This window comes from Plecotus auritus (genome assembly GCF_963455305.1).
Source record: "Plecotus auritus genome assembly, chromosome: 8".
Taxonomy (NCBI): Eukaryota; Metazoa; Chordata; class Mammalia; order Chiroptera; family Vespertilionidae; genus Plecotus; species Plecotus auritus.
Genome location: NC_137782.1, coordinates 175,475,737 through 175,489,262, shown reverse-complemented (window position 1 = coordinate 175,489,262; position 13,526 = coordinate 175,475,737). Strand labels below are relative to the sequence as shown.

The following is a 13,526-nucleotide window of genomic DNA, read 5'->3' as shown; positions in this document are numbered from 1 at the left end:
TGGGCTGTATCCCCAGTGTGGGGCGGGCAGGAGGCAGCCGATCCATGATCCTCGTTCATCATTGATGTTTCTCTCTCTCCCTCTCCCTTCCTCCCTGACATCAATAAAAATAAAGAGAAGAAATTCCTTATCTTAACCAGCCTGTGGACTTCTGGCCACCTTCCTTGCTCCTGCTGGTGGAGTCCCGCCTGCGGGCAGCCCCAGAGGGTGGACTTGGCCACAGACCCTCAGAGAGGCGGAAGCCAGGGGTCCCTGCCCTCCCAGGCCAGGAGGGGCTGGGTCAGAGGCAGGTTGGAAGGTCCTGGAGGGGAGTCCGTTCCTTGTAGATCCGACTCCTCGCCGCAGGTGATGGCGGGCCCTCCCACAGCTGGTGGGAGCCTGCGCTTGGCTCTGGAGACGGGGTGGGTGTCAAGACCCAGAGGCGGGCAGTGAGCTGGACCCCGACCCCAGTGAGGGCGAGCCCCAGCCTTCCTCCGGGAGTCCTGGCGGACGGACTTGGAAGACTTTGTCCTGAGAAGAATGAGAATCTCAGAGAAAGAACGCTGGTCCTGGGTCCGGGTCCCTAAAGAAGCGCTCAGCCGCCCCGCTGCCCTGCACGGACCCGCATGGAGCCCACAAGCAGCGTCGCCCCCTCCCACCTGCCTCCGCCTCCCGGGGAGAGGGGAGGGTGGGGGTCGGGGAAGAGCCTCGGAAACAGGCGCGGACCCCAACCACCGAAAAGGAAAAGGCAGGGGTCCTTGGGAAATAAAAGCTACAGAGGCATCGTTTGAACAGTGATATCTTCAAGACAATAAGAGAAGGCCACGCACCTCTAAAGTAAGAACGAGAATTCGTGTAAACAGGAAGGGATTCGAAGAGCCAACATGTTCCCTTGAATTTAACATTGGACAGAAGGTTATACAAAGTCCTACGGGGAGGGCCGGCCCGTAGCTCAGCTCAGCGTGTCCCGTCCCTGGTCAGGGCACCTACACGAACCAGCCGGTGATGCACAAATAAGTGGAACAGCAAGTCAATCTCTCTCTCTCTCTCTCTCTCTCTCTCTCTCTCTCTCAAAAAATACAATCAATAAAAAATATTGTTAAAGTCCCATAGGAAGATTGTAAGAAAGTTGTGAAATTTCCTATAAAGTAGAACAAAAAGATGGAAAAGGGGGTAAAACTATTAGAAGATCCTACAAGAAGGGATCCAGGAACAGAGACCGAGGAAGGAGAGCCAGGGAACTATCACAGAGCCGCATTTAAAATGTGCCCACCCCTGAGGGCACCGAGGACCAAGGCTGCGGTCCTGACGCCAGCCAGCCCGCATCCTGAATTGGAAAGCAGTTGGAAAGGGCGGCGGGGGGGGGGGGGGGGGGGTGGCGGGGGGAGAGTGTCACATAAAAAGCCTGAGGCACCAGCCAGAAGCCCACAAGCTTCCAGGTGGCAGACTTCTGAGGAAGGGGGTGTCCAGCCTGCATTCCTGTCCAGGTCGCCGGTTCGATTCCTGGTCAGGCACACATCTTGGTTTCGGGTTCAATCCCCAGGTCCGCCAGGCAGCAGCGGGCAATGTTTCTCTCTCACATCAATGTGTTGTTTTTCTCTCTCCCTCCCTCTCTCTCTCAAATCACTTTCTAAAAATGAAAAAAAAATATATATCAAAGGAATATATTTTGGAGGTGCTGTGGCTAGGTTTATTTTAATGCCTTCATTTTGCCCCCTAAAATATGACTCTGACATAATATTTCTAGCCTAGTGATAAACAATAAAAATGAAATAAGCCCCAGCCGGTTTGGCTCAGCCTGCGGACTGAAGGGTCCCGGGTTCAATTCTGGTCAAGGACGTATGCCTGGCTTGCGGGCTCAATCCCCAGTAGGGGGTATGCAGGAGGAGGGAACCAATCAATGATTCTCTCTCGTCATTGATGTTTCTCTCCCTATCCCTTCCTCTCTTAAATCAATAAAAATATATTTTTAAAAAATGAAATAAAAGAACATAGAAAGATATCCTATGTAATAAAAGCCTAATATGCTAAATGTCTGACCGTTTGACCATTCGACCATTGGACCAGTCACTATGACGCTCACTGACCACCAGGGGGCAGACACTCAGACGGGTAGGTTCGCTGCTGCTAGGGTCTGGCCATCGGGACTGGGCGAGACGGGCTGGACGAGCTTTCCCACGGCCCCTCCCCGGCCCTGATCGTGCACCGGTGGGTCCCTCAGCCTGGCCTGTGCCCTCTCGCAATCCGGGACCCTTCGGTCCACATGTTGGAGAGCGGGTTTTGGCCTGATCCCTGCAGGCCAGGCCGAGGGACCCCACCGGTGCTGTGCCTCTAGTCAGATATAAAAGTGCCATTTTTTGTGCTAAGATGGCAACAACTTTCGAAGCATAATAAATATGCACAATTAAAACCTTTATTTTAAAAGTGAGCCCAGGATACTTTGCCCTTTTGTAAAACATGATCCCGCTGAGATGCACGCCAACAACAGCATTCACAAGCGTTGTTCCCCATATAAAATACTGCAAAAGGGCCTCCATCCCCCCAGATGTCTGCATTTGAACACGTTGCATTAATGTTGTGTCTCACCAGAAGGAAATCAAGGCGTGTCAGGGCGTTGTTGGTTTCTGGAGGCTCCGGGATGTTTATTTCCAGGCTCCCCCAGCTCTGGGCTGGCCCCGCCGCCTTGTCTCCCCGAGTCTGAGCTCCCTGTGTCCTCAGTGGTGGTCAGTGAGTCCGTCTGCTCCTCGAAGCCGCCCACGCTTCCCGCGTGACCCCCCTCACGCTGCACGTGGCTTTGCTCTTGCTGACACAGGCGTCTGTGTGGCTGACATTATTCGGGTTATTTTGTGTGTCTCTCTCTTTTATTCAATCCTGGATATTACATAAATATCCGCAAGTTAGACATGCATGTGAGACGAGTCCAATATGTAGATAAACACAGTTTAGAAAAATCAGATTTTTTTTAGAACCGTTTACTAGCATAGGTCATCCTTGAAACAAAGTGATACTAAACATTCTATTTCCTCGCTGTCGGATATTCTAGTGTAAGGAATTACACAAACAGGACGGAAGTCCTGTAACGTACTCCCCCGAGTCTGAGGACTCCTGTTATTTGTAACTTCAGGGCTGAGCCTCCTGGCCCAACGCCCTCTATTGCACAGGGCGCTTGCGGCCCTTTTGTTGTCTGGAGTCGCTGCCGCCCCAGATCGCGACGTAGCCCACAGTCTCAGTGAACCCTGGCTCCGAGCTGAGCAGCAGCGAGGACTCTACAGATGGCGAGCCGCTGGCACGTGAAAGACAAATGGAAATGAGCCCTGGAACCGACAGAAACCGAGCATTCACCTGGGCGACGTCAGCCCTCCCCTTCCTGACGGGGTGGCTGGGGAGCAGCAGGAAGCAGCCGGGGTGGATTCGGGATGGAGCCTTGGCCTGGGGAAGGGGTGGATTCAGGATGAAGCTGTGCCCTGGGGAAGGGCTCACGTCCAATCCACACTCCGATGGCAGGGCCACTGGGTGAGCCACGGCTCACCTCTCACTCAGTCTCCTGTACGAACACCACTGAAGCACAGCTAAACAGACTCCATACACGCGTGTATGCTTCCAAGGCATGTAGAAGAGAGAGGACAGAGGAGGGAGGCAAGTTCCTGCCCAGAACACGGAGCAGCCGCTAGGAGGCGGAGGGCGTGACCTGCTGGGTCAGCTCGGGGCCACCAGACTCCAGTTACTCCCGTGTGACCCTCACGCTGGTTCCGCCATTTCGGACTCATCCCTCAGGGCCTTCGTTTTTAAGTCTCCAAGAGCCACCTTTCCCCCCGTAAATGTCCCTGGATGGAGTCTCGCTCTAAGGCAGGGGCGGGGAACCTTTTTCCTGCCAAAGGCCACTGAGATATTTATGACATCCTTTGCAGGCCATACAAACGTACCAGCTTAATAATTGGCCTGCTCTCTTTGGTCAGGCATTGAATTAACTCACCCCTGATGCCTTGGCAGGGCCAGACCAGGTGATTTTGCCAGCCCTGTATGGCCCACAGGGTGGGTGTTTCCCACCCCTGCGTCAAGGTAACGTCATTATATAAGACCTTAGCCCGGCCAGTGTGGCTCAGTGGTGGAGCGTCGACCTATGAACCAGGAGGTCACGGTTCGATTCCCCGTCAGGGCACATGCCCGGGTTGTGGGCTCCATCCCCAGTAGGGGGCGTGCAGGAGGCAGCTAATCAATGATTCTCTCTCATCATTGATGTTTCTCTCTCCCTCTCCCTTCCTCTCTGAAATCAATAAAAAGTGTATTTTTTTTAACAGCTGAGACATGTTAAGAGGCTCCAGAAGCAGGTGGGGCCGTGGGGTTTGCTGAGCGGCACTTTGGGAGGGGACCCCATGAGACACTAGCCTTCCTCGTGTCACACGGGCCTGGTCCACATCGGGGTCAGGCATCTGCCAGGCGGGGAATTCCGTTTTCCTCTTTCCTCCCTGCTCTGCCCGCACAGCTGCTCCTGGGGGAGGCCTTCGCCGGGGCTCGGTGGGATGCAGGCGGCTCTGGGGCCGGCGTTGTTTCGCGTGAAAGGCGGGGAGATTGTCAGAGGAGAAGCCCCAATTCCTGGGAATGGTGTGCATGGTTTAGTAAATACCTCGTTCGTTTAGAATTTCTGAATTCCCCAAATTACTTAACCCTTTCTGAAAAGGTAGAGAAGGAAAGTTAGCATTTTGTTGTTGTTGTTAATCTTCAACCGAGGCTATTTTTTCATTGACTCTTAGAGAGAGTGGAAGGGAGAGGGAGAGACAGAGAGAAACATCAATGAGAGAGAGACACATTGACCAGTTGCCTCCTGCTCACCCCCGGCCAGGGCCAGGGAACCTGCAACAGAGGTACGTGCCCTTGACCAGAATGGAACCCGGGACCCTTCAGTCTGCAGTCCGATGCTCTATCCACTGAGTCACACCGGCCGAGGCAGAAAGTCAGCATTGTATCAGCTCCAGAAAAGATTCTGATCTTGACTAAATTCCTGCAATTGATCATTTATACTGAAACCAGTGAATCCCACACTATCACATGGAGAAAAGCCCAGATTTAATCTCACTTCCGAACCCCGGCCTTCAAAGCCTGCCTTCAGACCTTTGAGTCCAGTGTGTGTCAGGTTCGCAATTCTCTCCAGGGAGCGTGTGCTGTGTGTATCACATGACATCCTGGAGGGTCAGAGACCCAGGCAATCAGAACTACCGGCGGGAGCGTGTGGCAGCCGCACGGGGGTGGGGGCGGGGTGCACAAAGCGGGGGTTTTCCGTCTGCCCGGGCAGGTCCGGCTGTCTACTCGGGCGCGAGCAGGTTGGCCTTCAGCGGGTCGGCTTCCGAATCCCAGGTGACAGAGTGCAGACCCATGTCGTGATTGCTGCCACGTGCGTAGAAAGCACTTCCGGAAAAAGAGAGAACGACGCTAATACGTGAAGTTACCGTCTTCCTTCCCACCCGTGGGAAGGAGGCGAGGAGGCAGGTGGGGAAATTGTCAGTAACTCTTCCAGTTGGTCCTACCGGACTGTTCCTCAGAAGACCGGAGTGTGGGCAATGCTGAGAGGCAAGTGAGTTCATCGGCTTTAGAGACGTGGAATGTAAATTCAGCTAGAAAGTTCCACTTTAGCTGAACTGACATACACAAGAAGGAAACCTAGGAACCGCTCTGACTACCTCAGAGGAATAAAGTACCTTTAGGTGAGCCACCGATCCATGCATGGAGAGCAGACGGAAACCACTCCAGGGTCAGTGTGCAGGCGGGACGTTCCAGCAGAACGTAACTGCCAATGGCGTCCGAGCTGCCTTGGCGTGTTCTCTGACCTGCTGCTCTGAGATCACATCAGTGAAGACAAACGAACAAAACAGACAAAACCAGGCTTTGGGGCCAGATCGTTTTGTGTGTGTGTTTTCTGTTTCAAATGTAGTTTAATTCTTGGGGAGGAAGCGTTAGGGGAGGGCTCAAAACTAACTTGGCGTGAATGAAACTGGAATTTTCTCCATTAAAATGTCTGTTAAGTTTCACCTGATTTGATGATTACACCAGACCAATGTCCATAGAAGAGAAGAAAACATCTATAATAATAAAAGCGTAATATGTTAATTAGACCGGACATCCTTCTGGATGACCTTCCGGAGGAAGGCAGGGCTGTGAGGGAGGCTGGGGTCCTGGGTGCCAGAGGGAAGCCGGTGCCGGCAGCTGGGGGAAGGGAGGCCTACCCTTGCATGAATTTTGTGCATCAGGGCCTCTAGTCTACACTAATAAAAGAGAAAGATGCAAATTGACCATACCTTCGTGACGCCCACCAGCCAATCAGGAGTGAGTATGCAAATTAAACCAACAAAGATGGCGGGTTAATTTGCATACACAGGCACCGAGCGGCCAGGGTGGGACACAGGCGTTCAGCACTGCCTCAGCCGCTCCGGGCCTCTGGGCAGCGTGGGAAGGCGGAAAGGCAGCTCTGGTCGGAGCGGAGGGGGAAGGAAGGCCCATTCATGCATGAATCTTCATGCATCAGGCCTCTAGTGTTTAAATAATTGAGGACACTGAGCTGTGGACAGGCGATCCGGCTGGGACAGCCGGACGGCATGGGACTCTGCACCAGGATGTCCCTGTGCTCCTGTTGGGAGAGCTCAGGTGCAGGACCCGTCACCTCCAGCGGGGAGTCCTGTCTGCACACAGACTCAGGAACATACAGCAACCCCTGAGCGCCCGCTGAGTTCAGAGGCTGGGCTCAAACGTGGCCTCAGCCCAACACCGTGACTTCCTCTCAGCTTTTCAACAACTTTTAACTCTGTTATAAACTATGGTGCTCAGAGAAGCAATGTGGCAGGCGAGGGTCCGCTCAAAACACTGAGAGGCGCGCGAGACGGGCCATCTGGAAACCAAAGGGCACCCGGGAGGGAAGAGCCACAGAGAACGCAGTGTGTGCACTGGGCCAGTGGGCCCCGGGAGAGCAGGTGGCCGGGGAAGGTGGTACCGTAAACATCGCAGACGATTGCATTCTCATGAGGAAAGACACCGTGCTCACCACACAGGCAAAGGGAAGTCAGACAACAGGACACCCACACACACATGCACACACGAGTGCGCACGCACACACCACACATATGCACACATGCGCACACACACCACACATATGCACACACACACATGCGCACACACACAGGAGACGAATTTCTGTGTCTCCGGAAGGTATGTGATCCAGATTGGCTTGCACATCATTTAAATATTTTTCCTGCAATGGTGAGATGCTGTCACTCACATAAAGAAAAAGCCAGCTGCGTTGTTTGGATCCGCTTTGCCGCCCAGGGTCCCATGGTGTGTTTGCCATCATCCTGCACGCAGGGCAGACGGCCCCCTCTGCTGGCCCTGGCTCCGCCCTCGCCTGGGGACACCGCCCGTGTCCCTGGCTCCTGGGTGAGCAGCCCCACAGCTCCCTGCACTGCAGAACCTGGTGGGAACAGGGATGGCACCGGCCCTTCTGAGCCTCTCTGACCTTTGTGTGACCTTCACTGGACACCACTGGTCAGTGCAGAAACGGCAGGTTAAGACATCAACAAGTTCAGTAGAAAGAGTCCAGTATTGTCATCAGTATTTCACATGCACCAGAGACCAGACAAAAATACCAGATTTAAAAGATAACACCAGTGCTAACAAGGCCGGCAAAGCCTACATGACGTGTACACACACGCGCGTGCACGTATGAGATTGTAAACATGAAGCAAAGTGTCGGCTCCTGGGGGAACTTTCAGAGTTCGATGTCGGGGCCGCTGCAGTGGTGGCGTCCCCACGGGATCCTGGCATCCTGTGCTGCTCTTCCCACAGGAAGAACTGGGGACAGAGGGTTTCTTCTTCTCAGCCCCAAAAAGAGGCATAGCCTTTCCCTCATCCTCCATCTCCCTGCCGTCCCCCGGTGAAAGTTTTTCTCCGGGACTCGGCCCCCCACCAGGTCTTGCACCTCCTCGAGGCGCCTGGACACAGGAGACAGGAGGGATATCTCACACACACGAGGGGCCCAATGCGAGGCCCGTACCGGCGACCCTGGCCCGGTGGCTCAGTCAGTAGGAGCACCATCCCCCACACCAGAAGGTGGCAGGTCCCATCCCCCACCGGGCACATACCTAGATTTCGGGTTCAGTCCCTGGTCGGGGTGCCTACAGGAGGCCACGACGGACGTTTCTCTCTCCCTCTCCCTTCCTCTCTCTCTAAAAAATCAATCAAACATATTCCCGGGCGAGGAGTTTCTTTAAAAGCCTTTACTGGCTCCTCGTTGCTCGTGATAAAGATCAAGTCGAAGTGGAGTTCTGCCGGGCGCTGGAAGCCTGGCTGCTTTCCCGGGCCGGGCCCTTTCCCAGAGCCGCTGCTCTCGGTCCCAGTGGGCAGGCCGCACTGTAGCCAGAGAGCCCATCATCAAGCATGGACTTAACAGACAGACGGGAAGGCCCTGCCCTGCCCTCAGACAACAGGGACTGCAGAGGGGGCCCTGATGGGAACCGCCCCTGGGGAGCGTGCAGGAAGGGGATGGACTGGGGGTCCGTGAGTGCATTTCTGCCACAGCAGCTGCACGTCATTCCCGTCCCCAAGCCTCGGTGCTCTTGTTTACAAACTACCAGTAATATTTATTCTTTTTTTTTAATACTAGAGGCCCGGTGCACGAAATTTGTGCACTAGCAGCGGGGGCGGTGTCCCTCAGCAGGCCTGCACCCTCTCGCAGTCCAGGAGCCCTCGCTCCCTGTCTCTCCCACCGCCGCTGTGTTCGCCAGCCATGAGCTCGGTTTCTGGCTGAGCGGTGCTCCCCCTGTGGGAGCACACTGACCACTAAGGGGCAGCTCCTGCGTTGAGCATCTGCCCCCTGGTGGTCAGTGCATGTCATAGCAACCGGTCGTTCTGCTGTTGGGCCGAAACCAGCTCTCTGACATCCTCCAAAGGGTCCCAGATTGTGAGAGAGTGTAGGCCAGGTGGAGGAACCCCACCGGTGCACAATCGGGGCTGGGGAGGGACATGGGAGGTTGGCCAGCTGGGGAGGGACCACAGGAGGGCTCCAGGACATGTCCAGCTCATGTTGCTCAGTCCCAATCAGCTGGACCCCAGCAGCAAGCTAACCTACCCGTCGGAGCATCTGCCCTCTGCTGGTCAGTGCACATGATAGAGAGCAGTTGAGTGGCCTTAGCATATCATTAGCATATTATGCTTTGATTGGTTGAATGGCCAACTGGGTGACTGGACACTTAGCATATTAGGCTTTTATTATATAGGACATGTTTGTGGATTACAGAGAGGAAGGGAGAGGGAGAGGGAGAGAGAAACATCAATGAGAGAATCATTGATCAGCTGCCTCCTGCACACCCCCTACTGGGGATTGAGCCTGCATCCTAGGCATGTGCCCTTGACCCAAATCAAACCTGGGACCCTGCAGTCCGCAGGCCGACGCTCTATCCACGGAGCCACACCCAGCAGGGCTGTAATATACATTCTTAATCGCCGCCGAGTTGTCCTAAAGACGAAGGAAGGCTGGAGAAGGCGCGTTAGATACTGGAGCCGGTTTCATGAGCTCTGAGCTGCCTGTGAACAGCAAAGTGCATCTCCCTGCTGCTAGGAAAAGCGGCTGCGAGGTAGTCGCACCCCCTTCCGGCCCTGGGCTGGGCCCTGGGTGACTCACTGTGGTCAGTGTTTCCTGTTGCTGCGAGGTGACGAGGTGATGCAGTCCCCGAGGGCTGGAGGGAGCCAGGCTCCCCGCATCCCAACCTGCAGCAGCAGGGGGCGCCCCTGAGGGCTGTCCTCACCCGCCCTGCTCCGCCCGCCCCACCTGGGCGCCAACTGGGCCACCCAGCAAGGTGAGTCTTCAGGGCTGTTGGCCCACATGCCGTTGCATTTTGACTTGATGACGAGTTCTGGGAGCCTGAGGTTTGTCATCGGCCAGGGACCCAACACTTAGGTGTCACGTCTTAAACAAATGAGCACCTGGGTTCCCCAAACCCGCTCGAGTTTGGCGGGAGGAGCCTCAGGGAGGAGGGGCTCACAGGAAGGCCGGCGCTCCAGGCTGTCTGACCTGAGGCAGCGCCGTCCCTGCCCACCAGCGGGCTCGCAGCGAGGTCAGCCCCGCCCCGGGAAGCACACGAGGACCCCATCCAGGCACCGGCTGAGCTGGGTGTGGGTAAGGAGACTGAGAAACTAAAGGGTCGGGGGGAGCAGGCGCCCGCCCTCCCAGACAGGCCCACCCGACCAGCTGTCCGGAGACCTGGAGGCCTGGCCTCAGGCCCACGCCCAGCCAGGAGGAGGAGGCATCGCCCCTGCACGGGGCCAGGAGGAGCGGGCATCACCCCTGCACGGGGCCAGGAGGAGGAGGCATCGCCCCTGCACAGGGCCAGGAGGAGGGAGCATCACCCCTGCACACGGCCAGGAGGAGGGAGCATCACCCCTGCACAGAGCCAGGAGGAGGGAGCATCACCCCTGCACACGGCCAGGAGGAGGGAGCATCGCCCCTGCACAGGGCCAGGAGGAGGAGGCATCACCCCTGCACAGGGCCAGGAGGAGCGGGCATCACCCCTGCACAGAGCCAGGAGGAGGGAGCATCGCCCCTGCACGGGGCCAGGAGGAGGAGGCATCACCCCTGCACGGGGCCAGGAGGAGGAGGCATCACCCCTGCACAGAGCCAGGAGGAGGAGGCATCGCCCCTGCACAGGGCCAGGAGGAGGAGGCATCACCCCTGCACAGAGCCAGGAGGAGGAGGCATCACCCCTGCACAGGGCCAGGAGGAGGAGGCATCACCCCTGCACGGGGCCAGGAGGAGGAGGCATCACCCCAGCACAGGGCCAGGAGGAGGAGGCATCGCCCCTGCACGGGGCCAGGAGGAGGGAGCATCGCCCCTGCACAGGGCCAGGAGGAGCGGGCATCACCCCTGCACAGGGCCAGGAGGAGGAGGCATCACCCCTGCACAGAGCCAGGAGGAGGAGGCATCACCCCTGCACAGGGCCAGGAGGAGGAGGCATCACCCCTGCACAGGGCCAGGAGGAGGAGGCATCACCCCTGCACGGGGCCAGGAGGAGCGGGCATCACCCCTGCACAGAGCCAGGAGGAGGAGGCATCACCCCTGCACGGGGCCAGGAGGAGCGGGCATCACCCCTGCACAGGGCCAGGAGGAGGAGGCATCACCCCTGCACGGGGCCAGGAGGAGCGGGCATCACCCCTGCACAGAGCCAGGAGGAGGAGGCATCACCCCTGCACAGGGCCAGGAGGAGGAGGCATCACCCCTGCACAGGGTGCTTCCTGGGGGTGAGGCAGCCTCCGCCGAGCGAGAGGAGGAGAAGGCCAGGATGCATGAGCTGGAACCCTAAGTCAGTGAGCGGGGAAGTACAAGAGCAGGAGAGAAAAAGGCAAGAACAAGTGCTAGCTACGATGTTAACCCTCTTCAAATTCACTACTTAGCAGTCTGGAGGTATCAACAGCTGTGCGTGTCTGGGTGAGTGTGTGAGTGTGTGTGAGTGTGTATCTGTGAGTGTGTCTGTGTCTGTGTGAGAGTGTCTGTGCATGAGTGTGTGAGTATGTGTCTGGGAATGTGTCAGTGTGAGTGTGTGCGTGTGTCTGCATGAGTGTGTGTCTGGGTGAGTGTGCGTGTGAGTGTGTACGTGAGTGTGTGAGTGTGTGCGAGTGTGTGTGTGAGTGTGTCTGTGCATGAGTGTGTCTGTGCATGAGTGTGTGTCTGTGTGAGTGTGTGTCTGTGTGTGAGTGTGTATCTGTGAGAGTGTGTCTGACTGAGTGTGTGAGTGTGTCTGAGTGTGTGAGTGTGTCTGAGTGTGAGTGTGAGTCTGCGGAAGCCTGAGGCATTGATTAAGGTCCGGGAGAGGCAGCACACTGTGGACATCAAGGGGCGTCAGGGCTGAGTGTAAAGCTGTGGTCACCACAAGAGGGTCTAACTGGTCCCGGCACAGACAAGTCCAGCAAAGAACCAAATAGAAAGTTCCGCAGCAAATGCCTGCAAATGTGGACGTTTGATTTATGACACAGGTTACACCTAGACTGCAGTGTAGAAAGAACGGCATTTCTAAAAATATTTGTAGGACAATTTCAAAAAAATATAAAAATCAACCTTTCTCCTAACACACACACACGCACACACGCACGCACACACACATCCTTTCTACAGGTGAGAGGAAAACTGGAATGCTCTCTGAGAGAATAGAATATTCATACTTCTGAGTAAGTCCGGCTACTTGAACACTCAGTAGATGCACTCAGTTCTCCTAAAGGAAAACATGATAAATTCACTGCAGTAAAATAGGAAACTTCTACTCATGCAAAGACACCATTCACAGCGCAAACAGATAAACCACAGGCGTCGAGAAGGTATTTCCAGTGCATATCACCTGAAAACAAACAGAGACTCCGCAAATCAGTAAGAAAGGGGAAGTCTTTGAACGGGAACTTCACTAAAGCAGGCAATCCAGCCCTAGCCGGTTTGGCTCAGTGGATAGAGCAGTGGTCGGCAAACTCATTCGTCAACAGAGCCAAATATCAACAGTACAACGATTGAAATTTCTTTTGAGAGCCAAATTTTTTAAACTTCTTCTAATGCCACTTCTTCAAAATAGACTCACCCAGGCCATGGTATTTTGTGGAAGAGCCACACTCAAGGGGCCAAAGAGCCGCATGTGGCTCGCAAGCCGCAGTTTGCCGACCATGGGGATAGAGCATCGGCCTCTAGACTGAAGGGTCCCTGGTTCAGTTCTGTCAAGGGCATATGCCTGGGTTGTGGGCTCGATACTCAGTAGGGGGCATGCAGGAGGCAGCCGATCCATGATTCTCTCTCATCATTAATGCTTCTATCTCTCTCCCTTCCTCTCTGAAATCAATAATAAATAAATTAATTAATAGCGCACCTGGAGGGAAATATTTGTGCCGGAAAACGACCCTGAAGGACTCTCGCCGAAGGCGCCGGAGTCTGAGGCTCGATGCAGAGCAGATGCCAGATGCAGGACGCGTGGGGGGAGAGCTGTCTCCGGAAGAAGGTGTGGAGGGAGACATGTCTGTAGAACGTATGACGACAGGTTTTCTAAAATAAAAACGACACAAAGCAGGAAAGACGCAGGATGTGAGACTGAGAGACCCTGAAGTGCGCACACCATAGCGGGTAACGAAAACACGCACGCACCTCCCCGGGCATCACTCAGTGCGGCCTCAGGACATGCAGTTCAAGGAGACCATCTGAGGCGCTTCCAGAGGGGAGAAGAGATCCTACATGAGAAACTAACTCCGGCTGACTCACACTCCTCAATGGCCACGTGATTCACTCTTTAAAAACACAGTGTACTTTAAAATATATGTTTTCATTGATGTCAGAGAGGAAGGGAGAGGGAGAGAGAGAGAAACATCCATGATGAGAGAGAATCGTGAATCAGCTGCCTCCTGCACACCCCACACTGGCGGTCGAGCCTGCAACCCGGGCACGTGCCCTGACCGGGAATCGAACCGTGACCTCCTGGTTCACAGGTCGTGGCTCCGCCCCTGAGCCCCGCCGGCCGGGCCAACAGTGCACTATTGTAAAGGCT

At 55.5% G+C, this 13,526-nt stretch overlaps 1 protein-coding gene across 1 annotated transcript in view; it reads left to right on the top strand.

Annotated features, from left to right (window-relative positions):
• TPO (thyroid peroxidase) overlaps positions 1-4,259 on the top strand; it is a gene marked incomplete at its 5' end in the record, with an annotated part of 445,236 nt that extends 440,977 nt beyond the window's left edge. The window contains one exon of the transcript XR_013961373.1: positions 4,073-4,259. The remainder of the gene's footprint in view (positions 1-4,072) is intronic.
• Between the last annotated feature and the right edge of the window lie 9,267 nt (positions 4,260-13,526).